The sequence below is a fragment of the Protopterus annectens genome, chromosome 8.part0 (genome assembly GCF_019279795.1).
Source record: "Protopterus annectens isolate FY-2018-M chromosome 8.part0, PAN1.0, whole genome shotgun sequence".
Taxonomy (NCBI): Eukaryota; Metazoa; Chordata; order Ceratodontiformes; family Protopteridae; genus Protopterus; species Protopterus annectens.
In genome coordinates this window covers 167,696,325-167,708,803 of record NC_056741.1, presented here as the reverse complement: position 1 = coordinate 167,708,803, position 12,479 = coordinate 167,696,325, and positions in this window count along the sequence as shown.

Sequence of the window (12,479 nt, the reverse complement as noted above, 5' to 3'; positions counted from 1 at the left end):
AATGTCGCTGGTAACTACCAAATTTTCATCAATTAAAAAGAAAAGAACATGAATTTGAAGTATTTTTTTAGAAGCTTGCAAGGAAGGTTTCAGTGAAAGAAAAGTTCCTAATTAGACAGACACTCTAGTAACAGCTACAACCAGTGCAAATTTAACTCTCCTTCCTTTTATTGTAAGAGCACAGTTGTTAACTATGAAACCCCAGGTTATTTCAGTGGTTCTTCTTGTAGTATGGCTTACAAAGTATTTTATGTGGGCAGGATTACTAGATCTCCTTTCAACATAATTATGCTATGTCTAAAATAAGTAAAAGAAATATGCTGTACATTCAGCTGCTTCTAGTAATGTACTAGATGTCTGTATTTTAGATGACTGAGGTGGCAACTTGGCAAATGCACTAGAATATAAAGAATAGATGTTCCAGGTATTGTTAAATTCAAGTGCATTGGCTGGCTTTAACAAGCACTTGAATTTTAAGCCAGTTTGGAAGAAACACCCTTTAAACTATTAATTTTCATTGAAGTACTTTTTAAGGATTGGATTATGAATATTATAAATTGTCTCATGTAGTCTGTTGCTTTTTTTCTGATGAAGGCTGTATGTGTGAGAGGGAAGAACATGCTTGCCATTTTAATTAATTTTAATACAGCCAAGTTTCCAGCCTTACGGCAAGTTTGTTGTAAATTTTTCTTTATTTTATTCCGAGTTAGAACTTAATTTTCTTTAAAAAAAGTCACTGTGGTTTTGGACAAGGGCAGGTCAATACCCATGGCTTACTTACCTCGACTTAACCAAAGCATTCGACACAATTCGTCGTGCAGACATCATAGATAAATGTATCAAACTAAGTGTAAACCTTTATGTTACCCAGTGGACAGTACACTGGCTCACCGATAGAACTCAGCAAATTAAGTTTGCAGGCATACACTCCTCAAAAAGGCTCATCATCAGTAGTGGCCCCAGGGTCTGGTACAGGGGCCAATCCTGCATGGTATTTACTTCTCTCACATCAAAGCTCACATCAAAGGCCTTTAGTTAAATAGAATGGAGCCATCATCAACAGCCTGAAAGACTCCCAGTTGATTCAAGGAAGGCTAACATGCAAAAATAAATGGGCCATGTCCATGGTCACAAATTAAGTGCCAGAAATGTAGCATTGTTCCCTTGGCAAACAGACACACCCATGATCTTACCACATTAATGGTACCCCCCTCAAAACAGATGTAGATATTGGAGATCTGGGCACATTTTCTGACAATGAACTCTCCTCTGTCCACCATGTAACCACATTTGTTAGGAAATCCTTCTATTTAGGCATTACAAAGGGCATTTTCTCCATGCCCACAGATGTTACCATACATTTCAACTCCTCCATTATTTGACCCATAATTGAATGCAGTACTACTCTTGGCATTTGCCTGCCCAGACATATGCTCCAACTTGAAAGACTCCAAAATTTTCTTACAAGGAAAATCAGGGTCCTGAGTTCCATTACCTATGCAGAATGCCCTTAATTACTCTCTCTCTCTCTCTCTCTCTTCTCTGTCTGATACAGACTCCCTATTGGTAACCTTTGTCTGGTCTTGGAGGCTTAAAATGACGCTGTCTTGAGCAACCACCTTCATATTCACAAAACTATCAACACCATGAACATCCTACTAATACTACTACCCTACTAAAGGCCTTAACCTTCAGTGTAACATAAACCAAACATGTTGGCATGACAGATACCTCAGCCAAAGAATTCCTCAACCCTGAAACAGATATCCCATTCATGTTAATCAAAGTAATTCCTTCACCTCTTCAAATGTAACCTGATTGAATGAATGAATGAGTGAATGAATGAATGAATGAATGAATGAATGAATGAATGAATGATTGAATGAATGAATGAGTGATCACAAAAAAGTCCCTGGTCTTGCCTCATAAACTCTCATGGAAAGGGATACCAAGTACTGGGATTTTTAGTTGCTAGGCTACAAATGATTTTCCCAATCAATTGGCTAATATAAACCTATAAACCTATGGAGGGGGATCTAAAATTATCAATAAAATGATAGGTGGTTTTGTATAGAGTGACCATGACCTCAAGAGGGTCTATGGTGGTATCATGTAGGAGGTAGAATGTGATGATGGTAATTGTGAATAAATATGGATATACCCCTGTAATTGCCAGAGGGCTAAATGACTGAATGTAAGGTGCTAAATTCTGGCATAGATGGGAGTGCTATCTGAATATTGATACCATATATGGATGTGCTTCAGGAATAGGATGATCTCAAGATTAGAGCTCCAGACTGGGCCTTTGAGACCTTTTTTTTTTTTCTTCCAATGAAGAGCTAAGATGGCAGAGATCTTTGAATGCCTGACTAATGGAAAGGGCATTTTTTCTGTTCAAATGAAGAGTTGGGACACCACATTGGAGAACATCCCCAAGTCCTAGCACAGCCTGCTAATCTCTGACTTATGTCTGACTCAAGGCCTATAACACAAATCCCTCTCTCCAAACAACATATCTCTTACCATGCATTCTCAGTTCTATTTCCCAAACTGAGGGAATCCCCCTCCACATGAAATTATTAAAGTCTCATTTTCTTATTCCAAGTTTTGTTCTCTACTTAAATCTCATTTAGTCAAAGACCCATCTGGTCACATCACATAGGTCTAATAGGATCATAGAATTATAGGAGCTTACTAGGTTAATGACTCTAGGGCCCTTACAAGCCTAGACAAGGTTTACCCTTATTTCCACAATCAGCACCTATCACCCCTGTCCAAGAGGGACATAGGTGAAACCCGTGGGGTGAATTTATGGTTACCCATCCAATCGTCCAGGCTGCGTTTGAAGAGGGCAATGAGGTGCTGTGTTTGACATGAAGTGGAAGTCTGTTCCAAAAGTGTGGTAACCTCTGGGAGACAAATCTGTCCCTCCAGCAGGTTCTATTATTGTCACATACCAGGTTAAGGCCATTAGAGTGAGTAACCCATGTACCATTTGACTTATAGAAATGCAGAATTTCCAATAAAGCAGGGTCAAAGATTGCCTTATATGCAAGGCAGAGATCACCACTGAGCAGTCTGTATGAAACAGAATAAAGTGACAGTGATTTCAGAAGATCCTCATATGACAGATGCTGAAAACCTTGAATTTTCCTTGTGAGGAACCTCTGTGGTCTCTCCAGTTGCTACAGTTGCTTGGAAAGGTACATACCAAAAGGGGCATTGTACTCGATTATTGGCCTGATGAGGGAAGAGTACAGGGAGGTTATAACCTTTTTTTCTGCAGGCAATGCCCTTATGAGATGAGCAATGTAGAATGTCCTTCTTACCACTGTGGAGACATGGTGATCAAGGGTAAGATTGCTGTCAACCTGTGTGCCCAGGTCTCTCACCACTGAGTGCATACTTAGGGTGTTATTGATTTAGTAGTTAGCAGGAACATCACCCTTACCAAAAGGGATGATAATACATTTGTTTTTGCATCGAGTTTAAGACCATGACTTTGGCACCAGTCATTTGTTTGTGTAAGACCCTCTTTTAGGATGTTGATATCGTTTGCAGATTCTGTGATTGCTCCCAGTTTGCAGTCATCAGCAAACTTTATCAGCCACAGACCTTTAGTTTTAGCTTGCACTTTTAAGAAATAGATTCCAATCAGTAGAGGTCCCAGGACTGATCCCCATGGAACACCACTGGTTACAGGTCTGCTGTTGGAGATGGAGTCCCTTCTTTTATTTATTTATTTATTTATTTGCAGTTGGTTTACCAGGATAGTCCATTGGGCTAAGATGAACCCATTTTTAATGGAGTTCTGGGGAGAAAAGCTCCATAAACAAGGTTACAATAGGTTTTAGATTACAATATTTACAACAATTATACCATTAGAGCATACAGTTTCTGGTAGAACCAAACTGGTGGTAAACATTACAGAAGATACAGACTAGAGAAAGTAAACATTCCAATGTAGAAACTGAGAAGCAATTATATCGTTAGGAAGTTTGCAACAGAGGAAACAATATAATACACTTTTTTTTTTTTTTTTTAGGAAAGCAGAGATAAGGAAGTTCCAATGGAGGGGAAAAGAGAGAAAATCAGTGTAGATCAAGAAGGATGGGTGCAAGAGCATTCCCACTGGGATAGTAGATATGAAGGATGGGTGCAAGAGCATTCCCACTGGGATAGTAGATATGAAGGATGGGTGCAGGAGCATTCCCACTGGGATAGTAGATATGAAGGATGGGTGCAGGAGCATTCCCACTGGGATAGTAGATATGAAGGATGGGTGCAAGAGCATTCCCACTGGGATAGTAGATATGAAGGATGGGTGCAAGAGCATTCCCACTGGGATAGTAGAGAGTGAAGAGATTTTTTTTGAATGTAAGGTGGTTGAAGGTGGTATGAATGGCAGGAGGTAGGGAGTTCCAGAGACGTGCTAGACTAAAGGATAGGAGATTTTTTCCTGGGGGATGATTAGGTTTGTACAATTCAATTAAACTTTGGTTATTAGATCTAAGTATTCCCTATTCTAATCTGTGCACAAACTGGTTACTAATCAGCAAGTCAATGTAAAGACACACTCCCAACCTTAATAAACTTTACTGTCTCTTCTCTCCTTCACTTTACAGGTAGTTTGAATTATTACTTACCCTCTCTGAGGCCTTCACTGACTTCCACTGATTGCCTCTCTGGTTTTTTGCATTCCACCTGGTTTACACCCCTTGTGCTATCTCCCTCCCCCAATACAAAGTCTATATTAGAATCCTGCTGAGCATGGAGCCATCTTTAAATTTCTAGTCTCCCACCAGGACACAAGTGCTTTCAGCAATTACATTCTGCTAGGCGGTAAGCCATTAGACCTCAGGAATTTGTTTTAAAAGTGTTCAGATTTGTAAAGTAATACTTACTTTTTTCTCTTGCCTTGGTTGGCTCTGGCTCTGCCCCGCTCCATTTGCCCTCGCTAACGCTCGGGCTCTCTCCGCTCCCCTGCCCTGCCCCCTATTCCCTCCCGCCCCCACTACTGCTACATTTATAGTAATCATAGCCACACCCACAGCTCACCCTCACATCACCTCCACCAATCACAGCTCCTCAAGTCATATCACATTAAACCACACCAACTTGCTCCACACAAAATACTCCCAATCACTCTCATTCCCACTAGGCATTTTCTGCATCACCCACACTACTTCTCCATCCACATATAGTGCAACCCTATAATTCCTATTCAGACCCCCCCACCTAGAAACAACATAAACTTTATAACCATGACTATCACACAACTAAATCTAGTCTGTCTTCTCATAATTCTTTACAACACCACAAGTTATCACTCTAGCAATATCCCTAAACTTAGTAGCACAACACTGCATTATGCACTCTCATACACAGACACCACACATTATAATAATATCTGCCCACACTTATTCAAGAACTACATAACGGACCAATTCAGAACTAAACACATATGCTCTCATTCCTACTCCAAAAAACACAATACTTTCTCACACTCCTCACCAAACTCCAACATCTGTATAACCATTTTAACTCCAGGCTCACCATAAGTGGGGCTATCCACCCCAACCCAGGCCCAAATCCATCCTGTCCAACACAAACTGCTCAAACACAAATGTCAGAACATAACACCCCCACTTTCTTCATCCCTAGGCAAATCAACAACAGCAGCAAAACCAACCATCTTTTAAAGCTAAATATTAATATTAGAAGTATCAAAAATAAAATACCTGAACTCCAGGCCACAATAGCACACTACTCCCCAGACATAGTTGCTTTAACAGAAACCTGGCTAAATAAAAACATAGCTAACTCAGAAGTTCTCCCTACCGGCTACAATATCATTAGACAAGACAGACCACTTCGTAAAGGGGATGGAACTGCCTTACTCTACAAGTCCAACTTAACTGTCCATCAATTACCAAACTCCTACCCCTCCCCCAATAATTGGGACATACTTATCTCACAACTTCAACTTCACCCTAAAAAGGTCATCACCACAATTGTAATCTATATTCCACCTGGTAATACACCTGCTAGCCTTGAAGACTTCTTATCCTGGTGTTCTTCCACATACTCACAAGAAACCCTTATTCTGGGGGACTTCAACCTAGATTGGTTCACCTGTATATCAGAACCCCCAAGTAATCTAATAAATCTCCATGGCTACCAGAAGCTAGTCCAAATTCCAACTAGGTGTGATAAAAAATCTAAAAGGGAATCCATCCTTGACTGGGTCCTAACTAGCAACCCCACATTGTACCCTCACACAGGCAGTCTCCCAGACACCTTAAGTGACCACAACATAATATACTTTATACGTAGTAGAACAAGCATATGCAAAACCACTAACTATATATCCACTAGAAACACAAAACAATTCTCTCCTGAGGTCCTCAACACTTTACTGTGTAACTGTGACTGGACCCCCCTAAAACCCTCCCACTTGACCAGGCTGTAGCATATTTCAACAAAACATTTCTACAACACCTAGACACTGTCGCTCCATTGCGCAAAATCAAGGTTAGAACCTCTACAAACCCTTGGCTCAGTAAAGAAACCAAACAAATCCTCAAGTCCAGAGACACTGCCTGGCGTTACTATCAAAAAAACAAAGAAACACAAAGCCTAACTAAGTACCAAGAACTGCGCAACCGTGCAAAAAAATGCATTAGGCTGGACAAAAAATCCTACTACACAACATTACAAACTAAATACCAACACAACCCGCAAAAATTTTGGCAAAATGTAAACCAGCTACTAAAATCCACCCAAAAGGCTACCCCCAAACCAACCACCCCTGACACTAAAGTTCCCATCGAAACACAATTCAACTCTCACTTTGTGAACTCAATTCTATCCTTAGTATCACAGGATAGTTCATTCCTCACTATCCCCCCCAACACAAATAGCTCTAATACTAGCTTTACCCTCAAAACAGTTTCCACCACTTCAATCAAAAGCATGCTCTCCAAACTAAAAACCTCATCAATAGCAGCCGACCTACTCCCCAGCTATTTCTTGAAACTTACAGCAGATGCTATTGCTATCCCAGTCTCCACTCTCATAAACAGATCAATTGTTGAAAACTATGTGCCCAAACTCTGGAAAATATCCTATGTTACACCCATACATAAAGGCGGGACCTCCACTGAACTTAATAACTACAGACCCATTGCTTTACTCTCCCCCATGGCCAAAATCCTAGAAAAATGCATCCATACCCAGATGCTAAACTATCTCCTAGACTGCAACATCCTGTCACCTACTCAGCATGGTTTCAGACCTGCCCATAGTACCACTACAGCTCTCCTCTGCTTCACGGACACAGTAAAACGCCTCAAAAATGAAGGCCTGTAAGTGTCGACTCTTTTTTTTGGATATGTCCAAAGCATTTGACACAGTCTCACACCAAATCCTGCTAAACAAACTAAACCAATATCATCTATATAATTCCACTCTTACCTGGTTCCAAAGCTACTTAACTGACAGGTACCAAGCTGTGAAATGGGAAAATTCTCTCTCCTCAGCTGCCCATAACTATAGGAGTCCCACAGGGTTCTATCTTAGGACCACTACTATTCACAGTCTTCACAAATGACCTCCACACCTCCACACAGCATGCATCTATAATTCAGTATGCAGATGACACTACCTTAATCTGTGCTGCACAAAACATTCCCACCCTCCTGCAAACAACTCAACTAGCATTCTCTGATGTTGAAAACTACCTTACCAAAGCCCAACTTATCCTCAATCCAAAGAAAACTCAGCTTATGATTATAACCAGTTCTAACAAAAACACTAACAGTCAATTCACTATCTACTCCACAAATGCTACTCCAATTGTTCCAGTGGCACAGGCTAAGCTACTGGGAATAACCATAGACTCCCACCTAAAATTTGATAGTCATCTGAACTTAACTATTAAAAAGTACATGCCAAACTGGGGTCACTCTACCGTATCAAACCATTTCTTACCAACAACACAAGATCAGCCATTGCTCGCTCCCAACTTCTATCCACCCTACTCTATGCATCTCCCATTCTGACTAATCTCAACAAAACTGAACTAAGCAAAATGGAAGCTTGCTATAACAGAATTGCCCGCTTTGCTGCAAATTGCTCATATAGAACTCATCACTGTACTGCTTTGAGACAGCTCCACTGGCTTGAACTGCCCAACCTCCTAACCTACAATCAGCTCTGCCTCTGTCATTCTATCTATTACCTCCCCAATAATTGTCCTGCCCTCAAAAACCTAGTACAACATCACTCAGCCAAAAGGCCTCTTAGATCATCAAGCAAACTACTATTAGAAGTCACCAACAGCTACAATAGCTTTGGAGATGCACTATATAGTAGTTCGGTGGCTACAAAATGGAACTCTGCCCCTACTAGCATTCAAAACACATCATCCAAAGCCTCCTTTAAAGACATCATCAGGCAACATCTCAAGCAAAGTTGGCAGTGCCATGATTGCTCCCCAGGCTAGTGAAAGCGGATAACATATGCATACTAAATCTAGAGCAATTTATAATAGTTTTTCAATCTTACTCACAAACACTGGCTAATCTACAATGTATGTACTGTACCTGTGTACTATGTATGTATTCTACCTACATTCCAAAGTTCAGCTGTACACCACAAATCTATTACTTACCTTTATTTTTAAAATTAATATCTTTTTTGATTGTTCTCTCCACTGTAACTGTTTGTGCCGCATACCACTGTAAAAACATGTCTCTTGTAATTTGTGTGTATACTGATTATGTCTAAATAACTAAATGTGTCTGTAATTTTTCTTTGTGGAGCTTTTCTCCCCAGGCCTCTGCTGAAAAAGGGCATTTTCGGCTCAGTCAGACACCCCCAGTTAACAAATGTAAAATAAAAATAAATAAATAAATTCTGCTGGGAAGGTGCAATTTAAAGGCAGAGGAAAGGGACGGACAGAGTCTAGGTTTGAAAATGAGCTTGTGAGCAAGAGTAAGTTGAGAATAGATGAGTTGATTGGGTAATTCTAGCCATTTTAGTTTATGGAGTGAAGAGCAGTGGTGGGTAGAAGTCTAATGGCTGGTAGCGAATTTAGCAATTTTGTTATAGCAACAGGAAAGTTGTGTTTTAAGGGAAGATTGGATGTTAGTTAGGAGTGGGGGTCCATAGAGAAGAGAGGGGATGAGAAATGAGGTAGAGAGACTGATTTTACTGGAGGGTTTAAGGTAGCGATTGTGTCGGTAGAGCATGACTAGTTTTTGATGTTTTTTTTTATATTTAGTTGAATGTGGGAGTTGAATTTAAGATGACTATCGATTTGAACCCCGAGTAACTTAGCTTCTGACACCAATTCCAAGGATGTGTTGTGGCTGGTGATTGAAAGAGAATTAGTATTGATAGAGATGTGTTTAGAGGGGGTAAATACCTTTAGTTTGGTTTTAGAGGCATTAAGTGCAAGGTGGTTTTCTTTCATCCATAGTTCAGTGATGGAGAATGCATCTTGTGTAAGCTTTTGTAGTACTGGGATGGATGTGGCAGAACAGATGATAGTTGAATCATCTGCATATTGGATAATGTTAGAGAATGGGATAGAATTGTCGAAGTCATTTATGAATATATTAAATAGGAGAGGCCCCAGTATGGAACCTTGGGGAACTCCAGTTGGGGTATTAAGGAATGAGGAGGTGGCCTTTTTCCATTTTACTGTTTGATATCTATTAGATAAGTAACTAGAGAACCAGTTCAGCGAGGAAGGAGATAAGTTAAGCTGAGACAGTATAGTAAGAAGTAGTTTGTGAGCGATAGTGTCAAAGGCCTTTGAGAGATCAAGTAGGAGGGTAGAGACAGTATGACTAGAGTCACAGGCTTTATTTACCGTTTCTAAGAAGGAGAGGAGGGCAGACATAGTGCTATGGCAGGGTCTAAAACCATGCTGAGTTGGAGTTAGCAGATGATTATCTAGGAGGTAAGGTAGGAACTGTAGATGGATACACTTTTCAAGTAGTTTAGAGATAGGAGACAAGATAGCTATGGGGCAGAAGTTTGTAATAGTGTTATTATTGCCACCTTTATGTAGAGGTATAATGAAAGCCTTTTTCCAAATTTGGGGTACTGTGCTTTCTTGGATAGAGCGGTTGATTAGTTTGCTAATGGGGTAGGCAATGGCTTCTGCAGCTATGCTGAGGAAGTATGAAGGAATATTGTCTGGGGCATTGGAGCATGGCTTCAGTTTCTGGAGGAGTTTTTTTATAGTAGATATAGGAATGGGTTTTAGTGAGAGAGGTGAGGGAAGGGGAGATAGGGTATTAGAGGGTAATGGTAATGTAGAGGGAGTAAGAGAAGAGATGGAAGTGGAGGGAAAAGTGTTAGTAGAAGAGAATGTGGGAAAAGTGGAGGATGGAGTGGTGTTGGAGAATGAAGATGTTAGTTTTGAGATAAAAGTTATGAAAAAAGAGTTAAATTGTGTAGCCAAGTCTATGTCAGGAGCAGTGGGGTCAGGGCTGGGGTTAACTGTTTTGCCGGGAGTGATGAGAGTAGATTCCTTTCCAGAATTTCTGAGGGTTTGTTTTATTACTGTTTTGGAGTTTGGAGAATTAGTTTTGTCGATCAGTGTTAATGAGCTTTTTTACTTTGTTTCTAAGTGTTTTGAATTCAATATGGGTGAGGGGAGATTTATTTTTCTGGTAAAGTGCCCAGACTTTGTCTCTGTGTCTCATAGCTGTTAATGTGTTTTTGGTTAGCCAGGGGGTGGTTTTTAGTTTTATTTTTTTAGACCTTAAAGGAGCATGGTAGTCAAGGAGGTTTAAGAAGGTTGAGTTAAAGTGAGCAACAGTATCATCTAGAGGTAGAGTTTTTAGAATATTCCAGTTAATTCCTTTTAGAGAGTCAGTGAAAGCTGTTGGTTTAAAGTTTTTTGGTTACGGGTAGTGATGTAATTATGTGTTCTCTGCAAAGGTGTAGGAAGTCGGTATGCAAAGGTGGGCAGGTGATTACTAAGGGAGTCTGGAAGTGTACCACTATCAGAAAAATAGTGAGCGTGAGAGACTAAAATCCAGTCTAGAATGCTAGCAATAGAGAGAGTTTTTGAGGGGCAGGTTATGGAGTTAATTAGCTGTGAGAAGTTATAAAGGTTAATGTTAAGCGGGTTTGTTGAAGACTGAATGGATGACCAGTTGATATTTGTATCTCCCAAGATTATTATTTTGTTGCTAATATTTGTAGAGAGCCAGAAGAGGATATTCTCGAGTGTAGTAATATTGTCACTAGGGGGGATGTAGAGGGAGACTATACATATGTGCTTGTGTTTATTAATTTGAAATTTTGTTAGGATTAATTCAGCATTATTGAAGTTGGGAATAGGCTTGTTATAAGGGGTGACCGACAGGGAGGATGAGTATAATAGAGCTACACCCCCTCCTTTTTTGTGGGATCTATCTTTTCTGATGATTGAGTAGTTTGGAGGTGTTATTTCATGGTCTTTTATGTGGGACTTTAGCCATGTTTCAGAGATAGATAGAATGTCGGGTTTATTGTGTATGAGCCAGGTATGGAGGTTTGGGACTTTGTTTACTATGCTTTGGGAGTTTAGAGAGGTGAATAGTATAGACTGGTCTATAGTGGAAGAGTTTGAGGGACCAGGGTTGGGGTGTATGTCTCCTGATAATAGAGTAGTTATTAGATGTAGGATTATATTGATAAGGTATTTGGACTGCTTAGAGTGGGGTGTGCTGTAATGCGTTGATAAAGTCTTTGTTAGCTACTATGGTGGTTGAATGTTTATGAGGGGTTATGAGTTTATAAGAAAAGAATAGTTGGTTTTCTAGAGGATAAAGATGGGGAGATATTATGCTGTGAGGTTTTAAAGGAGGTGAGTTAAGATGAAAGGTTATGTGGAAGGCTTGAGTGTGGTTAATATATGTGGGCTGAGTGAGGTAGTAAATATAGACTATGTTGAGGAGAAGTAGTAGTAGTGTGGAGAAAGTTAAGGGCTTTGGGAATATTATAAAGATGGCTGTTGACTATATGGGTTCTATCAGTGAGCCAGTTAGTGACCCATCTAATGATATACAGGTTGATACCTAGCTGGGTGAGTTTGTCAATTATGCCTGAGTGGGGGTTGGTGTCAAATGCGTTGCCTAAGTCTAGGTAGGCTGTATGCACAGATTTCACCTCATCAAAGGCCTTGGTATATGTGGCATCACTAATAATCAGTTTGGCACAAATCTGGGCCTTTCCCTTTAAGTTACAGATGTAACTAAAGAATGCCTTATGGTTGTCCTTAGTTGAGGAAGCTAATTTGGATTTGTAGTTAGCTTTGGAGGACTTCACAAGAAGTCTTATTTGCTTGTTAAGCTAAGGAGGGAGTGTTTCCAGTTTAGGGCTTGCTCCCTCTTACTCTTAGGCAGCAATTTCATCCCCTTATTGTAAAGCCTTTTAATGGCAGTTCTCCACCAGACAGCTTTTGCTCTTCCTTA